The sequence below is a fragment of the Trachemys scripta genome, chromosome 1 (assembly GCF_013100865.1).
Source record: "Trachemys scripta elegans isolate TJP31775 chromosome 1, CAS_Tse_1.0, whole genome shotgun sequence".
NCBI classification, from domain to species: domain Eukaryota; kingdom Metazoa; phylum Chordata; order Testudines; family Emydidae; genus Trachemys; species Trachemys scripta.
The window spans coordinates 77,557,882-77,566,337 of NC_048298.1; the positions used below are offsets into that span (position 1 = coordinate 77,557,882).

The following is an 8,456-nucleotide window of genomic DNA, read 5'->3' on the forward strand; positions in this document are numbered from 1 at the left end:
AGCCCACAGAGCAGGCGGGCGGAAAGCAGCCGCAGCTCCGCCCCTGCACCCGGCGGCTGGAGGGGGCGCTGCCCTGCCTCGGGGCCGGCTGATACTCCAGCTACTGGCTCCGGGGCTGCCGCTTACCTCGGCCGCTGCACAACCGCACGCTGGACGGCGCCTCGGGACGCACCGGGAATCTGCCGCTGCTGCCGCCGCCTGCTCGGCGCACAAGGTGCCCGCGTCCCCCGCCCTGCTCCGGGTGGCCAGCCCCGCCCCGCCCCGCCAACGGGGGGGAAGGCAATGAGGGGGGCGGGCCCCAGTCCCACCCCCGGCAGGCAGCGGCTCCTCACAGGGCAGGAGCCAGCGCTTCACCCTCGCACGCGCCCCGCGGCGGCTCGGCCCCTACCAGCACCGGCTCAGCAGCACCCTTCGCGCCGCGGAGCCCCAGCCCTGCAGAGTAACCGCTCCCGCTCCCGCCGCCACCTCCTGGCCGGGCTGCAGGGCAGAGCGGCCCGTCTCCCCCCGTCACTCACTCACTCACTCACTCGTTCGCTGCTCGCCGAGCCACCCCCTCCCCACACTGCAACTGCCGCTTCCTACCCCTCGTCCCGGCGGTCACATGACAGGGGTCTTGTTCGGGTGAAGGGGCTCCAGACGTGCGGCGCCTTCAATGGGGGAGGAGAGGGAGGAGCCTCCGCCGGGAAAAGGGGGAGTGGGCGGAGCCAGGCGCTCTCCCCGCCTCCCCCCTCTCCCATTGGCTGTTGGGTGATGACGTGCTTGTTTCCATGACGTGTGTGGGCCGGGCCGAGGCGTTTGATGGGGCCCGGCGGGCTTGTCGGTGACTTTGCTACGAGCTTCTCTTCGGGGAGGGGGCGGGTGCAGTGCGCTCTGCCCCTCCCCCGCCTTAAAAGCCCCCGGCCATGCCCGTGCCTGGGGGCGGCAGTAGGAGTGGAGGCAGGGAGGAGCAGCTCATTGTGTGGGGTAGCGGGGCACAAGGGGGAGCTCCCTGCACAGGGGAGGGGGGCAGTGGGGGAGCCCATCGCACAGGAGAGAAGGCAGAGCGCGGGAGCTCATTGCATGCGCGGGGCAGATAGGGGGAGCTCCCTGCACAGGGGAGGGGAGCAGAGAGAGGGAGCTCCCTGCATAGGCGGGGCAGAGGAGAGTATAAACTCGCAGGGGGAGAGGTTCTCGCTTTATGTAAGGCGTGGGGAGGAATTGGCCCGCTCACCCCTTTCCGTAGGTTGGAGAGTAGGGGGATCTTACCCTTCTCAGGGTTGAGGGGAGGCTGACTATCTCGAGTCAGCCCTCCTTCTCCCTTGTTTCCGTCTGAGGGTGAAATCAAATTACAGTGACCACAATCCGGAAAGCAGCTAGTTAAATATCTGGCTGCTGCCTAGACCGCGTGAATGAGGGACACTTCAAACCAGGCTGAGGGCGATTGATTGTAAATGTCTCATTGAAACACACAGCAAAATCCTCCCCCAACCCCAGAGGGCGAGGACTGATTTAAATTTCATTTTCGGTGAGACAGCTTTCCTTCCCCCACACCCAAAGACAGATCTGTAAATCCTCTCTCTGTTCCATCATCTCAGCAAAACCCGTGGGGGTGCCTCATGTATTTCCAGTTTTAGTTCTGTACGTGTCGTTTTACAGAGAAGTGCTCCGAGTTACCGTGGCTTTATTTGTTTTCTAATTCTGAATGGAAGTTATGGAGATGATTTATGCAACCTGATTGGCTGTTTTACAAAGCATTAATTCCCTTAAAATGCTCGGTCTATATCAGTTTATTAATAATAATATAACTATGATGATCTCAAAAATCTTATATTAAAAAATAAGCCAGCCTCATAAAACCTCTCCTCTATAATATATCCATTGTTACATCCATTTTTAAAATGGGAAAATTTGAGGTATAGAATTTGTCAACATTTTCAAAGGCGCATAGTAATTTTGACTGCCTCAGCTTCTGAGTGCCCAACTTCCAACACCTCAGACTTGACTTTCAGTGGTGTGGATCATTATCCATAGCTCCTGCTGAAGAAACTTTGGAAGCTGCAGATATTCAGCACTTTTCTATGTCAAGCCCTGGAACTTCCAAGGATAAGGAATATTAGTGGAGGCTTGAAAATCTGGGCCTAAATGACATAATGAAGAACACACAGCAAGTTGGCAGCAGAGCTGGGAACAAGAACCCAGAACTCCTGATTTCTCTCTCCCCCTTCTCCAGCTCAGTAGATCACCCTTCTCAGTGAAAATACTCCATAAAACACATTTATTGCTATATGCTCTTTGTTTTGTTATTCTGATTTTCCTTTTCTTTTTGACACAATATCAACCTCTCTGCTGGGCACTTCAGTGGAATGAATGGCCAGCTGTGTTTGGTCCATCAGGTTCTTTTAGCCAGCTATAAACACCCCATCTCTCCATAGTTATTGCTCAAACCCCACAGCTATTTAAAATCAAAGTTGAAAAGGAAATTAAATGTAGAAGCTTGTGTAATGCTAGTGGCGAAGCCTGAGAGGTGTAACAGAACCTAGTGGGTTAAAGCAACCTTCATGCAAACAAATTCTAGTGAAGTCAATGTAAACCAGCCCCCAAGGACCAGAACATAAATAAGTCACTTTAACTACATTATCATTCGCTTAGTTGTGTTTCATTGTCTGTTATTCTTTCTTACCTGAATCTGTGAAGCAGTCACAAAAGGGCTGCTAACTAATTGGCTCCTGCCCATGTTGAAGGCTGCTAAAAATATTACCTTATGCCACATCTCTTGAGGCCAATAGAGAAATCAAAACAATGAAAAAGACAAAGATTAATATATCAAAATTTTCTTGTATTTCTTCCCAGAAGGAGAAAATAAAATATCTAAACCCATATATCACAAGAAATTCTCTTGCATTCCATCTGCAACTCAGTGTCCTCATGTGCACTGATCACAGTGGCTCAGCAAGACTTCCCCAGACACTTGAAAATTGCATTTCTGGATACAGCTTTATGAAACTGGCAGATGTGTTCTGCACAGCTCTGCCATGTCTCCTAGCTCTTAGCTAGACAAAAAGGGCTAAGGAAGCATGTTCTTGTGATTAAGACACTGAGATCTTGATTCATTTTTGGATTCTGCCACAGACTTCCTGTGTGATGTAGGGGGAAGTCACTCAATCTCTCTGTGCTTCCATTCTCCATCCATAAAATGGGAACAATAATAATTTCCTATCTCCCAGGGATGATGTGACATTATTTAATGTTTACAAAATGTCAGATCCTGTGATGATGAAGGCGATAGATTTTTCATAAGAAGATTCAAAATATTAGGCTCAGTCACTGTATCATCATTGTAGTATTAACATTTATTTTACAATGAAGTATAAGAATAATGTATACAAGATACAACACAAAAAGAGTGTGGGGCGGGGGGAAGGTTATTGGTGCTTCTATAATGTTATCTATCTGAGGATTTTGAAATTCTTACCAAATTAATCCTCATAAGTAGAATGTTCTTGCCCATTTTCCCGAGATATATTAAATCAAAAAATATTTCTTCAAGGTCTTCTGTGTCTAACACACACAAGCTAACATTTTCCAAATATGCCACTAATTTTGGGTGCCCAAACTTTTGCAGCATCAACTTCAAACAAGACTTGTAAATGCTTAGACCTACACTGATTCATGTTGAGCAATCTCAGTGCTACTGTAGACAGGAAGCATTGGCATTTCTTTTCAATTGATTTTCTCAGCACAGTCCCACAAAGTCCTTCCCACTTATTGCGGACTACTCTAGACAAGAGTCCTATTTTCTCTGTGCTCCTGCCTGGAGTATCCCAGGAGCAATTTTCCTGGAAGTCTTTTACCTGTATATAATTCCCCTATCTCACCTCCAGCAATTATTATATGCGGTGTTGTTGCAGATGGTACCAGGATATTAGAGAGACAAGGTGGGTGAGGTAATATCTTTTATTGGGCCAACTTCTGTTGGTAAGCAAGACAAGCTATCATGCTACACTGAGCTTTCCCTCAGGTCTGGGCTCAAAAGCTTGTCTCTCTCACCAACAGAATTTGGTCCAATAAAAGATTACCTCACCCGCCTTGTGTCTCTAATATTTGGTCCAATATCGTTGGGCAAAAGGAGGATGGGATCTGTGAACCAGGTCTAATGATTTAAAAGGTGCAACCACTGTTGTAAGGGTGGATACAAGTAACTGTGGAAGTCTGTGTATTTCCCCTCTTCCCCTTGCCAATCTCAGCTCTTTCTGGTCAGCAATGAATGAGTAGGGTGTGGAATGCATCCCAGTAGCTGAACAATTGCTGAAAAACCAAAGACCTCCTGCCTCCTTCTCAAAGTGAACAAACATGCACTGTCATCTTCCACTAGTACTTCCATTATGACTGGATTCCACTTCCATTATGACTGGATTCTCACTTCAGCTATGTACTTCACTCTAGGCCTCTTGTTGTTATGTTGGTGAATAAAGGATGGACATTCTTAAGCTTCTATGGACCCCACAAACTGCCCAATATCATTGTGATCTGCAACAAAATGGCACCTGAATGATTATAAAGAATAAAAGTGTGAAAATACACAGGGACAGTATTATTACCAATTCAAAAGCCATATCTATTTATCACACTAAGCTACTTAGTAAGCACAAATGCCCCAACTAGTAATAGGTAATTCATGGGTCAGTCAATCAGTTAGTTTCTTGGCTAGCAAGACCAGGCAGCTATCTAGCTCATGTAACAGTTTTTCTCCCCCTTTTCTTCTAGGGATCATGAACAATGAATTGCTCACTCAACCACTTATGCAGCTTAGCAATGAAGTTGTGAAGCAAAGCAACCTTCCCTCAGCCTCCTCTAAGATGGACATGGCCTCTCTATCACTGCTAGGCTCCTTTCTTGGTAATCTCCAGTGCAGATTTATCAGGGTGTAACTGACCTATTGTAAACAAGACTCCTTGGACTTTGGCTGGAATGTTCAGGAGCCCAATGTCCACCTGTAGGCCTGCATTTAACATCTATTTCCCAACAAAGGCCTGAAATAAAAGAGCATCTTTAAGGCTTTGTGCTGAACCACCCTCTTCCCCTATCTTCCACCCAAAATGGTAAATTTTAATTTCTTTAAAAAATATTTTTCATGAGGTTTTGTATTCCCTGCTGTAATAATATGCAGCCCACAAACAAGAAATGAAAAATAAACCAGAGGAATAAAGGAATTAGGGACAAAGTAGATTGTTGCACAAGCCACCTTTATCTTCATCATGTCACATTTGAAATAGAAAGAAAGTACATTATCTTCATTAACTCTTTCTTCTTTCATTTCCTTTTCAGATACTGCTACAACACAGCAACTCGACAGCCTCATTACAGACAGAAGAGTACAAAGGAAAGTACTTCATGTAGATAGACTCAAAACCTACATTAAAAAAAAAAAACCAAAACCAACCAAACAAACAAAACCAACAGTGAAGGATATCATTCTCTTGGACCTGAATGAGATGAAAAGGGAGCCTCCCTCCGTGGAGAACCTGAAGCAGGAGTGAAAGAGGAAAGGAGAATGGAGGAGGAGGAGGATCACTTCAGACTGCTATCAAGAGCAGCAAAGAATACACATGGACGGCACTTCAGAAGGAAAATTAGAGAATGAGGGAAAGCATTGAACATGAAAAGGAAATGAGACAGTTGAAAATGAAACAACATTCTACAGCCATCTGTCAGATGACAAAAAATGTTGGAGAATAAATGTTCACCAGTACACTAGAAAAAAAGTGCCAGGGCAGCCAGGCATTGCCTACCATCAACACTCCAACCCATGTGACAGATATGACAATATCCTGGACAAACCTTATGGAATTATGTTAAAGTATCTTAAGAGGTCATTATATTAAAATGCAAACCTTTATGTATTATCATGGCATGGTATGTAACTTCTTTTAAGAGGGAGACAAAACTAATGTAAACACTGGGAAGTGTTATGTGCTTCAAAGAACTCTTTTAAAACAATGGAGCAGACAAGATTGAACTTTTAGTTGAGCAGTGTTCTTAGGAAATATTTGGGGCATGCAAATTACTCACCTCTAGAGCCATCCTTTTGAAGCTGCACCTTGAAGAGAAACCCATTATCTGACTGATTACCCACTCAGTCTCTTCAAAGGCCTAAACTGGATAAAGGAGGGACTCACAGGGAAGCTGTTCTGAGTTAATGTGGTTACAAGCTGGTGACCACAGGAAAAAGCCCTGTTTGGGGTCTGAAGAACTAATCACCACCCAGAGCCCTTGTAGGAGTTAGGGTTATCTCTAGTAAGCTTATTAGCATGTGTGTAGGTTCTCTTATTGTTTTAACATGTTTTCTCTGTAATGTTTTTACCTTAAGAATAAAAGTTCTTCCTTAGAAAGAGCTGTGTGGTAATTTATAATTGTTGGCACTAACACTGTCTATCATCTCTGAGGAAAAAAGTAAAGTAGGCCAGCTTAGGCAGCATGACTTTACTGGGGAGGTCACAGTACAGGCAAGGACCTGTGCCATCTAGAAATATCCTGGTCAGCAGGGAGAGAGACGTGTTGCCACTCAAGTGAGGTGATGGCTGAGGAGCTTAGAGTGGTAACCTTGCTGGACCACAGAAGGGGCATACAGGTGCAGTTGCCCTGACTATGGCACCCCTGCGCTAGTGACTTCTCCTACATGACATTTCACCATTTTGGAATGTTCCATTTATACTCTCCATCTCTCTCCTGGCCAACTCCACGATCTCTTAATACCTGCCTTGCAAAAGGACAATAAAAGCCCCCAGTACCCATACCCAATACTTCCAATTATATTTGTCAGTATACAGAAGTAGTTTTAGTGTTTGTGATTTCTAGCAACAGAATTTGAAATTGCAATGCATCATACTCAGTTGGTTTGGTTGGATTTGATTTTGCACCAGTGCTGTTGTTTTTCTGTGATGATTTTTAAGCCTTTTTCCAGCAATATTGCTTTTTACTGGTTAACTAATGAAGCTGGTGTTCTTGTTTTTAAGATCAGATTCTCAGTGTAACTCCATTGATTTCACTAGCTGTATGCCAACTGAGGATCTGGCCCTTTAAGTTCACTGTGGTATTCTGTTCTATGATCAGTTTACAAATGTTAGTTCACTCTCTCCTGACCTCCCCTCTTCCAAAAAACAAAAATCACTACAGAAGCAACTGTAGCCCTCTCTCTGAGGCCAGCATCAACATTACTGCTCATTCTGAGTCATACTCCTGACTCACAGAAATTAGTATTAGAATAAATATAGCCCGTTCCTCTCTTTCTTCAGTGTAGGGTAACTGTTTTGAGACAGATAATAAATTGTCTCCTACTAATGCTACTGTGCTGCTTCAATGTAGACACTACTTATGCCAATGGGAAGTTCTCCATCTCCCTGAGAGGTGGTAGGTAGGGTGATGGAAGAATTTTTCTGTCGACCTAGTACTGTCTACACAGGGACTTAGGCGAGCTTAACAATGCCGCTCAGAGGTGTAGACCAGGCCTGAGGTTGCTTTAGCAAATGTTAGCATATCTACTTCAACTGGTTCAAGAAGATTCTGAAACATTTAAGAGTCACTGTAGCTAATGATTGTCATCCTGTTTTTTTTTCCTCTCTCCAAGGAATGGTGGCAGAAGAAAATCAATTATACATTCCACTTTACTTATCATTTGAATGCTTAATTCTTCATTAATCACTCTAACACCATAAACAAATGCTTTTATTTTGTTTTGTTGGTCAGTTGCAGCTCCAAGTCATCACGTCTGCTTTTAAATACTGAGGTCATGAGGGGGGGGGGAGGGGGAAATCTCACATCACAGTTTTTAAGCTCAATAATTAAATCAAAAATACAAAAAATTTTGTAAGCAATTAAGTTTAAAAGTTTGGTTCTGGCCCAGCAAACCTTAATCACAAGAATAAGTGCTTCAGGATTACAAACTGGGGATCTGTGTAATATAACAGGGATGGCCCAATTGAAGCTTGTGAGCCACATGTTGCTCTTTTACAGTTCAAATGTGTATCGTGGAGCTCCCCACACGCTCCCATTCTCTGGCTAGCCAACTGTGGGGGGAGAGGGGGACGCTCAGGACTTCTGCCCTGCAGCAAGGTGGTGGGGCTAGAGGCTTCTGCCAGAGATGACTGATGCCTGTTGTGAGTGGGGAAAACACAATTCAAAAGTTTGCCCCCCCAAAAGCTTGAATCACATCCCCCGAAGCATGTCCCCCCCCATCCGCAGCAGCCCCTCCCTGCAGCTCCCAGGTGCTAGCTCTTCATGGAGAGGCAGTGGCAAACAGTGGGAGCTGCAGGAAGGGGCCACTGCTTTAGCTCCGTGGAGACAGACAGCAACAAAAGCAACAGCTCTCTGCAGCTCCCAGCTGTTTGCTGCTGCATCTCCCCATAGTCACAGCTCCCAGCTTGCTGGCTCCAGCAGCTGCACCATATGACCATGCGGGCCCAGCAAATCTGGGAAAAATC

The 8,456-nt window shown here is 45.5% G+C and overlaps 1 protein-coding gene and 1 long non-coding RNA gene across 5 annotated transcripts in view; one reads left to right on the plus strand and one right to left on the minus strand.

Moving 5' to 3' along the window:
• Positions 1–676, minus strand: part of ATP2B1 (ATPase plasma membrane Ca2+ transporting 1) — a 108,194-nt gene extending 107,518 nt beyond the window's left edge. For 3 of the 4 annotated variants that reach the window (XM_034772589.1, XM_034772561.1, XM_034772598.1), the window contains exon 1: positions 583–676. The gene's annotated coding sequence lies outside the window, so the exon portion shown is untranslated. Of the gene's footprint in view, positions 1–126; positions 234–582 lie in introns of those variants that run through there. The other variant, XM_034772568.1, reaches the window with a different exon arrangement.
• LOC117878430 lies at positions 89–5,378 on the plus strand. Its single transcript, XR_004645974.1, has 2 exons — positions 89–214; positions 5,305–5,378. It is a non-coding gene; the product is annotated as an uncharacterized LOC117878430 (long non-coding RNA).
• The last annotated feature ends 3,078 nt before the right edge of the window (positions 5,379–8,456 follow it).